We start from the raw sequence: 11703 nt of genomic DNA, 5'->3' as shown, positions 1-11703 counted from the left end.
TAAATAGAAAAGAATGTCAAAGAGTAAATATTTTTCCCTCAAATCTAATCTTTTATTAATCTGCATACATGTTATTCCAAATATATACATGTAGATCGGCACATATATATGTGCATAGAATGTATAAATACATATATATTATACATGAATGATTTATTACAGAAATATCAGTGTTTCTAGATTACACTGCATACTTGATGAGCTGTCATTAGTGCAGAAAGGATACATAGCTTTTCAACAAAAGAAAAGAATGAGGCTGCCAGAGTATTGCAGTGCTTTGGGCTTTTTTTTTTTTTCCAGCATCCATCCCTGCCAATCTCTGCACTGCCAGTAGGGAAAACCATATCCATGGCAACCAACCGTGCCATTCCAACCCACATCAATGACGCCTCCAATCTAAACTGTCAAATATTCTATGCACATCATGTAAAATAGGTCTCTTTCCCCTTATACCTCTGTGCATCTCGTTTCCGTGGCTACATGTTTATGCAAATGAGAATTGTCCTTTCTCTCTCAGGTTGATTGAACACTGAATTTGTTTTGCACCTTGGCAATGCAAAGCCATGCTGTCTTGCCACCTGGTCTACCACATAATTGCAAAAAATTACATTATAATGATAACTGTCCCCAAATTAGCCTGATAACACCATCTACCTGCCTTGCGAGCGAAAGAAACAGTGTGCAATAAAGAAGGATGTTAAAACAGAGTCGAGATAGGGGAATAATGTTTAATTGGCTCTCCAGAGTCTACTAATTTTCAGAATTGGAAACCTAGTGTTTGATTTGTTCTTTTTAGTCAGTGAGAAGAAAAAATATCCTTCATAAATTCTGAATGACAAATTTGCCCATCCTTTTTTGCATGTGGTTCCAGCATCCCAGGGAATCTGAAGTGTCATTTCCTCTCTGGAAGAAAAGAAGCACAAAACATGCTAGGTGTACACTCTAAATTTCCACTCAGAGTCTGCTCCAGCTGTAAATTTCTCCCAGCCCCTGTATCTGCCTCATTTCTTCTCCCAACCCCCTCCAATCATTGCATCAACACCTTTCTTTTAAAGTTAAGATGCAGAATTTTTATAGGATGATGCATATCAAAATGAAATAAAGCTAGAAATCTAGAAAGAACTGCCCCCTATCTCCTTTAATCTATTGTCCAGTAAGTGATTCTACTATGGTGGTTGTTAGCTTTTTTCTCAGACAAATCACAATTAAACATTTTGCAAATAATGAAAACAACAAATTGCTTTTCATTAGTCATTTTTAAAATGTAGTTTATATCTATATATGATGGCTTTAAGGACAATTTTCATGTTAGTTTTTTTTTTTTTTCACAAAAAAAGGGAGAAATGGCAGGTTAAAATGTGGTACATGGTGTATTTTCCCCCAGAGTGTAAATAACAAAATAAAAGATACTTGATTCTATCATGAGAAATTTGAGGATTTATTTTACTTCTCCCTGCTTAATTATTCTCTCGCCACAAAGCGAATCCTGCAGTATTTTTTAAAAGAAGAACTCATTTATAGAATTTTATGACATTTTTGGCTGAGAGTTTCTAAAGACCTCAAGTCACCTTTCAGCAGATTGGGAAAGAGCAAAGATTACACAGAGACTAAGATCTTATTTTCTTTCCTTTTTTAAAATTTATAGATGATCTGTACATGTGCTGTAGCCAAAGATAAAAATACGGAGTATTCAAGGACAGATTATTTTCCCACCTTTTGTCCCATCTCCCTCTCCAAACTCTACACCCCTTTTAGGGTTGAGCTGCAAGCACACTCTCCCTGACTCGCTTCCTGATTAAGAAGACAACAAATTGTTGGCTCCTTCTAGATCTCTGGTTACATCAGTGCCACTTTAGCATTTTTAGGTGCCATTTCTTGTTTGTATGACTTGCTATGACAAGATTGTAAACCCTGGGGCAGAATTGCAGAAAAAAGAATCTCATATCATTCTTTTTGTATTATTTACCCTTAAATATTTTTTCTCAGTCAAATTGAACACCAAGCCTTGATTGTTCTTGAATTTAGCCTGAGACATTTAGACAGTGAACAGCTAATAAATACGCCTCAGGTCATGGCAGAAGAGAAACTAACTTTTAGCTACATGCTCATTATGTTCAAGAAATTATGTCAAATATTTTACATACGAAACAATATTTTTCCCGTTAAATTTTGTTTTCAAGCAACAGATCATATTTTCAAAGCCAACAATATTTTAAAGAAGACATGACATCCTTAGTAATTCAGTCTGATCTTTATATCATCATAAATATTATTGTTTGCTGAGCAGTTTGTGGATCTATGGGGAATTACTGAGAAATCAAATAACTAGTTTTATAAATACTACAAACAAGCAGGATGATAAATGCATCTAATCACAGGTGATATGAATAGTTTAAACCCACATGTGTCTCTAAGCATCAGTTATGGTTTTTATGATAAACCCATAGATTCACTAAATGTAGCACTTAAAATATCCAAGTATTTTGGAAGACTCATTGATGGAGTTATATTTTATGAAAAAAGTATAGATGAATAGTTTGGATCAGATTTGCCTGAAGAGGATGGATATATAAGGACCTGTGTCTTTCATTAAGTCAATTATTTTTAATTAAATCAATTATTTTTTTTTTAATTTTTTTTTTTCGTCTTTTTCATTTTTATCGGTACCAGGGATCGAACTCACGACCGCCTGCTAGCAAGGCAGGTGCTTATGCCACTGAGCTAAATCCCCAGCCCCTAAATCAATTATTTTTAAATCCTAGATTTTGTGTGCTTCATTCGTGCCAAGTCTGTCTCAAGATTGAAGCTTCTTCTTCTAAACAGTCTTCCTCTGGGAGCAAGACACATGCTTTTGGAATTTCCTTTCCCCAAGCATGCCACGCTAAAGTCATCTAATTTTCCCTGTACATTTAAGTGAGATGAAGAAGAAAATATTCCTTTCCCAAGCTGAAAAGCCCCAAAATTTTACCTATAACCCACAAGTGACAAAAAAGCTTCTTAATTCAAATGACAAGAAGTTGCCTCGGTTCACTTAATCACTTTTGTACTCACACAGTTTGCACTGCTTAGATTTCTCCTACAAAAGACATTGTCTTTAAACTCACTGCAGAGAAAAACTAGCCGGTAACAACCAATAAGCAGAAAACCAAAAGTCTGTCAACTAAGAGCACCTGCTTTCTTAGGAAGTAGTACTACTGTTGAATAAGTGACGGTAACTTCTTACAAGATGCTAGTTCCACTGTTAAGTTCTGATGCCTCAAAATAGCTTTATAAATCAGGGACAATGATGAGACCTGCTGTAACGATCAGAAAACAGAGGCACAGGGGCTGGGGATTTAGCTCGGGGCTGGGGATTTAGCTCAGCGGCATAAGCGCCTGCCTTGCAAGCAGGCAGTCATGAGTTCAATCCCTGGTACTGATAAAATGAAAAAGACCAAAAAAAAAAAAAGAAAGAAAAGAAAAGAAAGAAAGAAAGAAAACAGAGGCACAGAGTGAATCCAAAGTCATGCAACCGGAAGCAGTGTAATTGGAGCTCAAGCCTGAGGAACCCTACTACAAAGTCTCAAGAGTAGTGATGGGTCCATTTCTAAGCCATATGACTTTTCTTTTTTTTTTATTTAAAGAAAGATTAAACAAAACAGAAAATAGGTAGAAATAGTAAAGCAAAAATAGGTAGAAATAGTAAAGCAAAAATAGTACATACATTCAGAGAAAAAAAAGAGTAAGAAATCACTAGTTGATGTTGTCGTTTTACAAATAGTGGTTCAAGGTACAAAAATGGAACATGTAAAGTGGGAATTCAAACAGAGAGACTGCAAAAAGTCCTAATCAACTGTCCAACAAAAACTTAGTAACATGGTGGTCAATCCTATACATTTAAACATACATGCAGTTATCCATATCTTCATTTTTGTTTAGATTAAACAAACTAAAGCAGGTTAAAATCATTCTCAACAAAGAATAATAGTATTGCTGGATTTCACTTCATGACACTCCATGATCAGCACTGGATACTGTAGTGTCTTCTTTTTAAAACTGAATTTAAAGAAAGACTAAAAAAACAGAAAACAGGTAATAATAATACATACTTTCAAAGAAAAATAAACAATAAGAAATCACTAGTTGATGCTTACAGATTGTCTTCTTACAAATAGTTATTCAAGATACTAAATTGGAGCATAGAAAGTGGGGATTCAAACAGTGAGACTGCAACCAGTTCTGCTCAACTATCCAACAAAAACTTAGAAATATGGTTATCAATCCTCTATGCTTAACCACATATGCAGTTACCCATATCTTCAATTATGTTGGCTTTCAATAAACCCAAGCAGACTAATATCACTCTGAACAAAGAATAACACTGTTGCTGGGTTTCACATTATGACACTCCAGGATTAGCACTGGGTCTTTTAGTGTCTCCTTTTCTTCAAAGTATCTGTTCATTTCATCAGTTGTCATAAGATCAGTTCTCATAAACTGTTTATAGACTCTACACATGCATGGGTCTTAACATGTATTTTTTTTTTTTATTTTGAAAGTAGTAATTGTGCAACACCGTAAGACGGAACAAAGCCAATCGAGACAATGCTGTGACATTGGTACAGGATTTCACAGTAGGATACTGGGATAGTAGTACTAAAGTACTATGGTATATCACTTTAATTTAACAATAGCTATCCAGTCAATTATGTATTGTTAAATCAAACCAAAAATAGAAAACTGTAAAATGAATTGAGAATACTGAATAGAGCAAAAGAAATATAACAAAAAGTGAAAATCTATGCCTTCAAACAGAAGATAGAAGGAAATCTCCATATTTGCTATACTGCTTATGGTCATCCTCCCAAGAGATGTTGAAATATCTATCCCCAGTAGGCAAGGGGGGAGGGGCCAGGTGGGAGAAGAGTGCTTGATTTTCAGCTCCCATGGAAGTTGGCTCACAGGTAATGGTTCTCCTCCAGGCCCAAACTGCAGGTGCTTATCAAGAGGGCAGGTGAATAAGCTGCCCGAATCCCTCCATGGCCGGAATTCTGGAGCTCTGTTCTCCTCCAGGCCCGAGTTGCAGACGCTTACCAAGAGCGCCATATGACTTTTCAAGAAATATTATTTCCTTTATTTATTTATTTTAGTTTTTTTTTTTTTTTTTTTTGTGACAGGGTCTCACTGTATAGTTCAGGCTGGCCTTAAACTCACCATGTATCCCACGCTGGTTTTGAACTCACAGCAATCTTCCCGTCCCACCTCCTGAGAGCTGGGATTACAGGTGTGTGCCACCGCATCCAGCTCAGGAAATACTATTTTTTATATCCTAATAGAATTGTGACAATAAAAAGAAAACTTTAAATGGTAATTGTCTAAATTTCTGTCTTCATAATTCAACTTCCCTTTCATTTTCATTGTTCAAATAAGCATGCAATAAAATCTTCTCTTGGGGAGACAAATCCTTTTTTAAAAGCTTCAAGACAGGAAGCATTATTCTGTAAAAATGTATTTCTTAGGACATGTCTGTGGGACAGTATGTTTACATTCACCTTAAGGAGTAGCTATGTGTACTTAGCATATGTGTTTTTATTCCACTTTCCTTTCCTATCCCCCTGCCTTTCCCTGTCTAGATCCTCTTCCTCCATTTTTATTAGTATTAATTTTTTAGCTCATGCTTGTGACATAGTGATTACATGCATTGGGAGTAATTGGTACAGGTACGTGACACGTCGTAAATCATTTTATGTCCCCTTTCTCTCCTTACCCTCCACCTTGGGTCTCTTGGTCTCTTTCTCATTTGCAAAATACCACATGGTTTCTCTCATATGAGAAATCAAAACACAAGTAAAGTACAGAGCAAAATAAAAGATTGATAAAAGGAAACAGGGAGATAGATCTTTTGCAAATGAGAAATGCCAAGAATGATTTAGAAGACCAAGGGTGATATTTTTCACATTCACATATGCGTTCATTCATTCAGTCACTGAGTTAACAAATATTATTGCAGGCTTAATAAGTGCTGGGGACTTATTTTGGCTCTGGGCATTCAGGAGTAAGCAAAAGAAAGTTTGTACCCTTGTGGAATTTACACTACAATAAGAGAGATTAAATAGGAATGGAAGAAGGAAGGAAGGAAGGAAAGAAGGAAGGAAGGAAGGAAGGAAGGAAGGAAGGAAGGAAGGAAGGAAGGAAGGAAGGAAGGAAAGAAGGAAGGAAGGAAGGAAGGAAACCATCTAGTGAGAAGTGCTCTGAAGAAAACCAGAAAGGAAAACGGCCACTGTTTTATTAGGTCAGTCTAGGTTCTTTGGGTAAAGTCTTTTCTGAGCAGAGACTTGAATAAAGTGAGGAATCTCAGAGGTGGAAATCAGTGAGCTAGTTCCTAGTACCCATCAGAATATGGAAGGTGAGAACGGACAGCCCATTTCAAAGCCCAGTTTTATCTTCGCCCAAGCCATAGACGATGGCGGTATGGGCCAGGGTGCACGGTATGTGTTGTGTGAAAGGACTTTGAATGTATAAACTATAGTGTATTAATTGTGGTATATGAGGAGTACAGGGCCATTCTATACCATTATATATTGAAATAAAGAGGTTTATGCTCAGGTAAAAAGAAATGAAGATAAAATTTCAGTATTTAGAATAAGTCTAAGCGTATGAAACAGTTACAATACTTTTTATTCTGGGTTTCTTAGGATTGCATCCGGGGGAGAGGGGGCCTCTGAGTGGGGAACTAAGGGGTCCTCTATAATGACTCCCTGCTTCTCTTTGGGTCCTTGTTAAAGAAATGGGGCTCTCTGCAGAAAACAGGGGATACAGTACAAAGCCAAAGTTTATTTACAGTGTCAAGTGCAGAGAAAAAAAAAATAAAAGAGCTTTTTTCACAGCAAAAAGTAATGCTGCAAACAAGGGTGCGTCCCACTCTGGAGGACCACGAGTTTGATGTGTAACTTCACATGTACAGAGTAATCTGGAGTCTACAAATAGCTGTTTTACTGATCAGTGTCACCTAGGGCAATCAGGGTCTTACCCTTTGCTTCGAGGAAGGGGACAAGGGCAGCATGCAGTCAAATGTAACTTTTTCAGAAGACACAGTAGGGTACATTTTTTCAGGCACATGGCACATCCCAAGCATGTGACAGTTTTCCAATCATCAACCACAGAAAATTATGTGATGATTTTATACTGTTAGACATCTGGATTTTGTCCCATGTTCTTTTCCTATGGCCCTCTAATCTGCTCCTACATTAGTTACTCAATTTAGAGCAATTGCTTGGTAATTATCTCTTTACTGTAAGATTGTACTCTCCCTGAAACTGTAACTTGATGGAACTTGCAGAGTTCTACAAAGTAACTACAACATTGCCCCTTCTTGAAACATTTTTTTCATTTTAGATTTTCTCTTCTTGTTCTAGTTCTTAAGCTGTGCTTTCTAGCAGGTTCTTCTTTGTGATTTCCTAATTCCCCATGCTTCTTTGTACTCCCCTATAAGCTGTCTTAATATATGTATGTATAATTCTACACAAGCCAATTCCATTGCTAGAAAAGGTTCAATTATCACCTAAGTACCGATGACACTTAATTTTCTAGTCCCACCCTGTTCAGTAGGGCGGCCACTAGCCACATAAAGCTTTTGAATGCTTAAATGTGACTATTACCCCGAAGGTACTCTATATGCATAAAATATATACTGAGTGCTGAAGAATTAATGAAAAACATTACAAAATATCTTGACAATTTTAAATATTGATTATATATTGAAATGATAATTTTTATATATTTGGTAAGTAAAATGTATTATTAAGTTTTATTTAAGGGTTGAGATGTAGTTCAGTGATAGAGTCCTTGCCTACTCTAGCATGTGTGTGGTTCCAGGTCTGAACCCCGTGCCAGAAAAAAATCATTTCATCCATTTCTTTTTAATTTTTAGTATAGCTCCCAGAATGTTGGGATTTATAGATATGCCTCACATGGTATTTTCATTGGACAGTGCTGATAGAGCCATTAAAGTCCCTTAGTATCAGACTTAGCCCAGGGCCTGGTACATAATGTGTTAATAAATATTTATTGAATAAATAAATGAATGTATACAGCCAAAACACCTCAAAAAATGGAATAAAGTTTACATAGAATGTGGATGTGGCACAAAATTTTCCTGAAGATTGTTAAAAATAATACACTTATATGGAGAGGACCAGCGCATAGGAAAGGCCTCTGTTAAGACATGACCTAGCAGTAACCTATGCATTTAAAAAATTACTGTCCATATTCCTTTTTGCCTTGTATTTTGCTTCTAATGTTTCTACATAAACAAGAATAGTGCAAACAATTTAGAATGTAATGTGCAAGCAACGTCTGTATTAATGCAATTTACAGCAATGCAAGAAGTTCTCTTTCTACTGTCACTGGTATCTATTGATCTGCCTGTGCCACGTTGCACTTTTGCACTGTGACACACCAGTGCCTCGTGCCTCAACACTTTCATGGGTGTCCTCGAAGGTGCCTCCAGCCTCCCAGCTCCACCCTGCACCCAGTAAACTTTGCGGTGCTGCACTCAGAGAAGCATGATGCTGGCGCTGTGCACTAAGGACGCGTGTCCTCAAAGGGCAGGCTGTGCGCCTTTTAAAAAAGCCACTTGGTGTCACCCTGTATTCTTACTACAAACTTGTGCACCTTGAACAGGTTGGAGAGTCTGGCTTAGAGTTCTTACCCTACTGCAGAAAACACAGTAAGAGTTTCGCTTATTTAAATAGATACTCACTGGTTTTCAAAAGAAACTTGGTGGATACTGTCGGCTACTTTCTTCTCCTTACTCTTGTGTTAGAAAAATTGGCTTCAGAGAATTTATATGACTTTTCTGGAGGAGGAACATGAGGATTCAAATTCAACTACTTTTCCTTTCAAACCTGAGGCCCTGTTTCATTTTACCATACAGACTTCCACACCAGGTGTTCAAGGGCAGACCCTTTAAACAACATTATTGCTGGGGACCACAAATTCACAATAGCTAATTTTTCACACTTCTGTAAGCAATAAAATGGAAGCTTGGGATTATCAGTGCCACCCATTTGAGATTTCCCACTAACTCTTTAGGAATGGGCCATCCTCTCCTTTTCACCCAGGAAAATGAAAACTAAGACCACTAAGTCTAAAATACATGCCAGGGCAAGAACCTTCTTAGCACAGGACCCTCTCTTCAGTCTGGAGTCATCCCAAGATTGCACTTGCAGGCCGAGTCACAGACCTCTGAGTCTTTGGACAACTTTGAATATCTCTCTAGCTCCGTCTATCGCGGGTACCCAAGAAGAGTGGCTCCTTGGAGTGTCACTTTCTGTGCTCGGTGGGAGACACTGACTTCTCAGTCACTGATCGTGTTCACTAAATTTGTCTCTGTTTTTTATTTATCTTTGCACTGTACCCTAACAGAGGCAATAAGGCTTCTTGCTCCAGGCCCTGATAATTACGAGCAGAAAATCCTAACCTCTGATTACAAAATATGACAGATACAAAACTGCAACTGATTCCTATGTGCAATTTTTCCACCTTTATTTTTATTTTGTGGTTAAAAAATTTTTAAAAGGTACAAAAGAGGTGGAAAAGAAAAAAAAATCCTTTAAAATTCTCTTGCAAACTATTTTCTCAAGTACTTCTTGCTCAAGAAAAAAAATTTTTTTTCAAACACTGGACAAATAAAGTTGGAATAAATACACTGTGAAAGCTACAGATTTATATGTATTACAGATGTTATATGAGAAAGGAAACATTAAATTACAGGAAAATACATATGATACAGTGCTGTAAAATATACTGCTCATCTAATTCATCTAGTATTCTTCTAATAAAATGGAAATTACCATTATATTTTTAAAATTTCTTATATTTAGAAGCTCCAAGGAAGGCAGGAATGATCTAAAACATTTATAAATCGGGGTTTACAACTAAATCTTTGCTAAAAGCATATTTAGTGTGATACTTTTCTAATTCGGAGCGAACTTCTTAGTGAAAACGAACATAGCACAGTGATAATCCAGGAACATCACTGCAAAGGGTCCAGGCCAGGTGCTTCCCTGATAGATCGTGGCTTATCCACATCGGTTTTTTATTTCTTAGTTTTTGTACATCAACATATGTTCAGTGGACTAGAGGTGTCTGTGATGTACACGGGCAGATTAAAAATAAAGTGTGTTAAAATTTTTTAAAAAGCATTACAGTAAAAGATACGCTGTCATTAACTCTTTTCAAAATCCTTCCCTGCTTCAAATACACTTAGCAGATTGCTGTTGCCACATTGTGATGCGGTTCTGAGAGTCCTCAGTGAGTGTCTTTTCAAGGTGTGATGAGAACATGCTGAGCGCTGAGCGTGCTGCCTGGTGCCAGCGATGCAAAGGGAGGCTCAGGAGAACATGACAGCGCATTCTCCTCAGCCACCTTATTACCATACCTACCCTGCGCAGCTTCTGCCTCTCCCGCACACTCAAAATGACCGCTACAATAAATGCTTTGAATCAGTGTGGGTCATCGAGAGACTCATGACAGCATAAATAAAGCCCCTCAAAAAGCAAGACCTCTGGAACTTCTGTTCCTGAAAGTGGCAAGAACAACGGCATAAGTGTGTCTGGAGTAAGGCAGAGGATTTGGTGGGGAAGGTTCGTGGCCATGTGTCTTTCATGGTAATAAACCTTTAAAAAATTTACATATTCACCATAGTTTTCAATCACATCTCATTTATTCACACAAAATTCTCTGCATTCAACATTTGCCTAACTCACTCAGCTGGACAGCATCTTGGTCATGGGACTTTCATATTTGACACCAATTACCGCATTCTTTGGGGCCCTGCCAGATTTTCCCAGCAGACAGTTTAAGTTTTCATTAGGAATTGAGTCTGGCATATTCTTGGCAAACAATTACATTTTCTTTCTCTTGATTGGTTCCTAAAGGTGCTGTCAGTGCAAGGTCAATAGTAACTTCCCTCCAGTCTTCCAAAGCTATGAGATTGGTCAAGTTTTCTGAAATGCTAAATCAACTTAAGGCTATTTCATTTGTCTTCTTCATGATTCTCGAAGTTATTTGGCATAGAGATCAGTATGTGTATATACTGTTCTTTAATGAATGATAAACATTTGTTATTATTTAAAAATAATATAATAGATGCAGAAAAGGCTTTTGATAAACTACAGCATTGATTCATGATAAAAAGCCTGCAGAAAATCAAATAGATGATCTTTACCTCAATCTGATAAAGACCATCTATTACATAATTATAGCCAGCATCTTGATAAAATGATCAAAAACTGAAAGCTTTTACTCTAAAATCAGGAACAAAACAAGAATGTTCTCTATCACCATTGCTATTCAATACAGTTCTGTAAACATTAGCCAGTGCAATTGGACGAGAGAGAGGAATAAAACGAATAAAGATAGGACACAAAGAAATTAAATTATCATTATTCACAGATAACATGATACTCTAGATAGAGGACACTAAAAACTCTACCAAAAGACTTTGAGATCTACTAACAAATTCAGTAATCTAGCTAGATACAAAATCAACACTCAAAAATCATTAGCATTATTGTACACAAACAACAAATTCACTGTGAGAGAAGGCAAGGAAATCACAGCCTTCACAATAGCATCCCCAAAATGAAATACTTAATCTAACAAAGGAAGTAAAAGATCTATAAATTGAAAATTACAGTACTCTGAGAAAGGAGATAGAAG

General features: G+C 36.9%; 1 long non-coding RNA gene across 1 annotated transcript in view; it reads right to left on the bottom strand.

Moving 5' to 3' along the window:
• Nucleotides 1-215: 215 nt before the first annotated feature.
• LOC134472888 (uncharacterized) overlaps nt 216-11703 on the bottom strand; it is a 67808-nt gene continuing 56320 nt past the window's right edge. The window contains exon 3 of the long non-coding RNA XR_010042894.1: nt 216-903. This is a non-coding gene — a long non-coding RNA (uncharacterized LOC134472888). The remainder of the gene's footprint in view (nt 904-11703) is intronic.

The sequence above is a fragment of the Cavia porcellus genome, unplaced genomic scaffold (genome assembly GCF_034190915.1).
Source record: "Cavia porcellus strain 051 isolate PalLab524CR breed Dunkin Hartley unplaced genomic scaffold, mCavPor4.1 scaffold_2, whole genome shotgun sequence".
Taxonomy (NCBI): Eukaryota; Metazoa; Chordata; class Mammalia; order Rodentia; family Caviidae; genus Cavia; species Cavia porcellus.
This window is presented reverse-complemented; position numbering and strand designations above follow the sequence as displayed.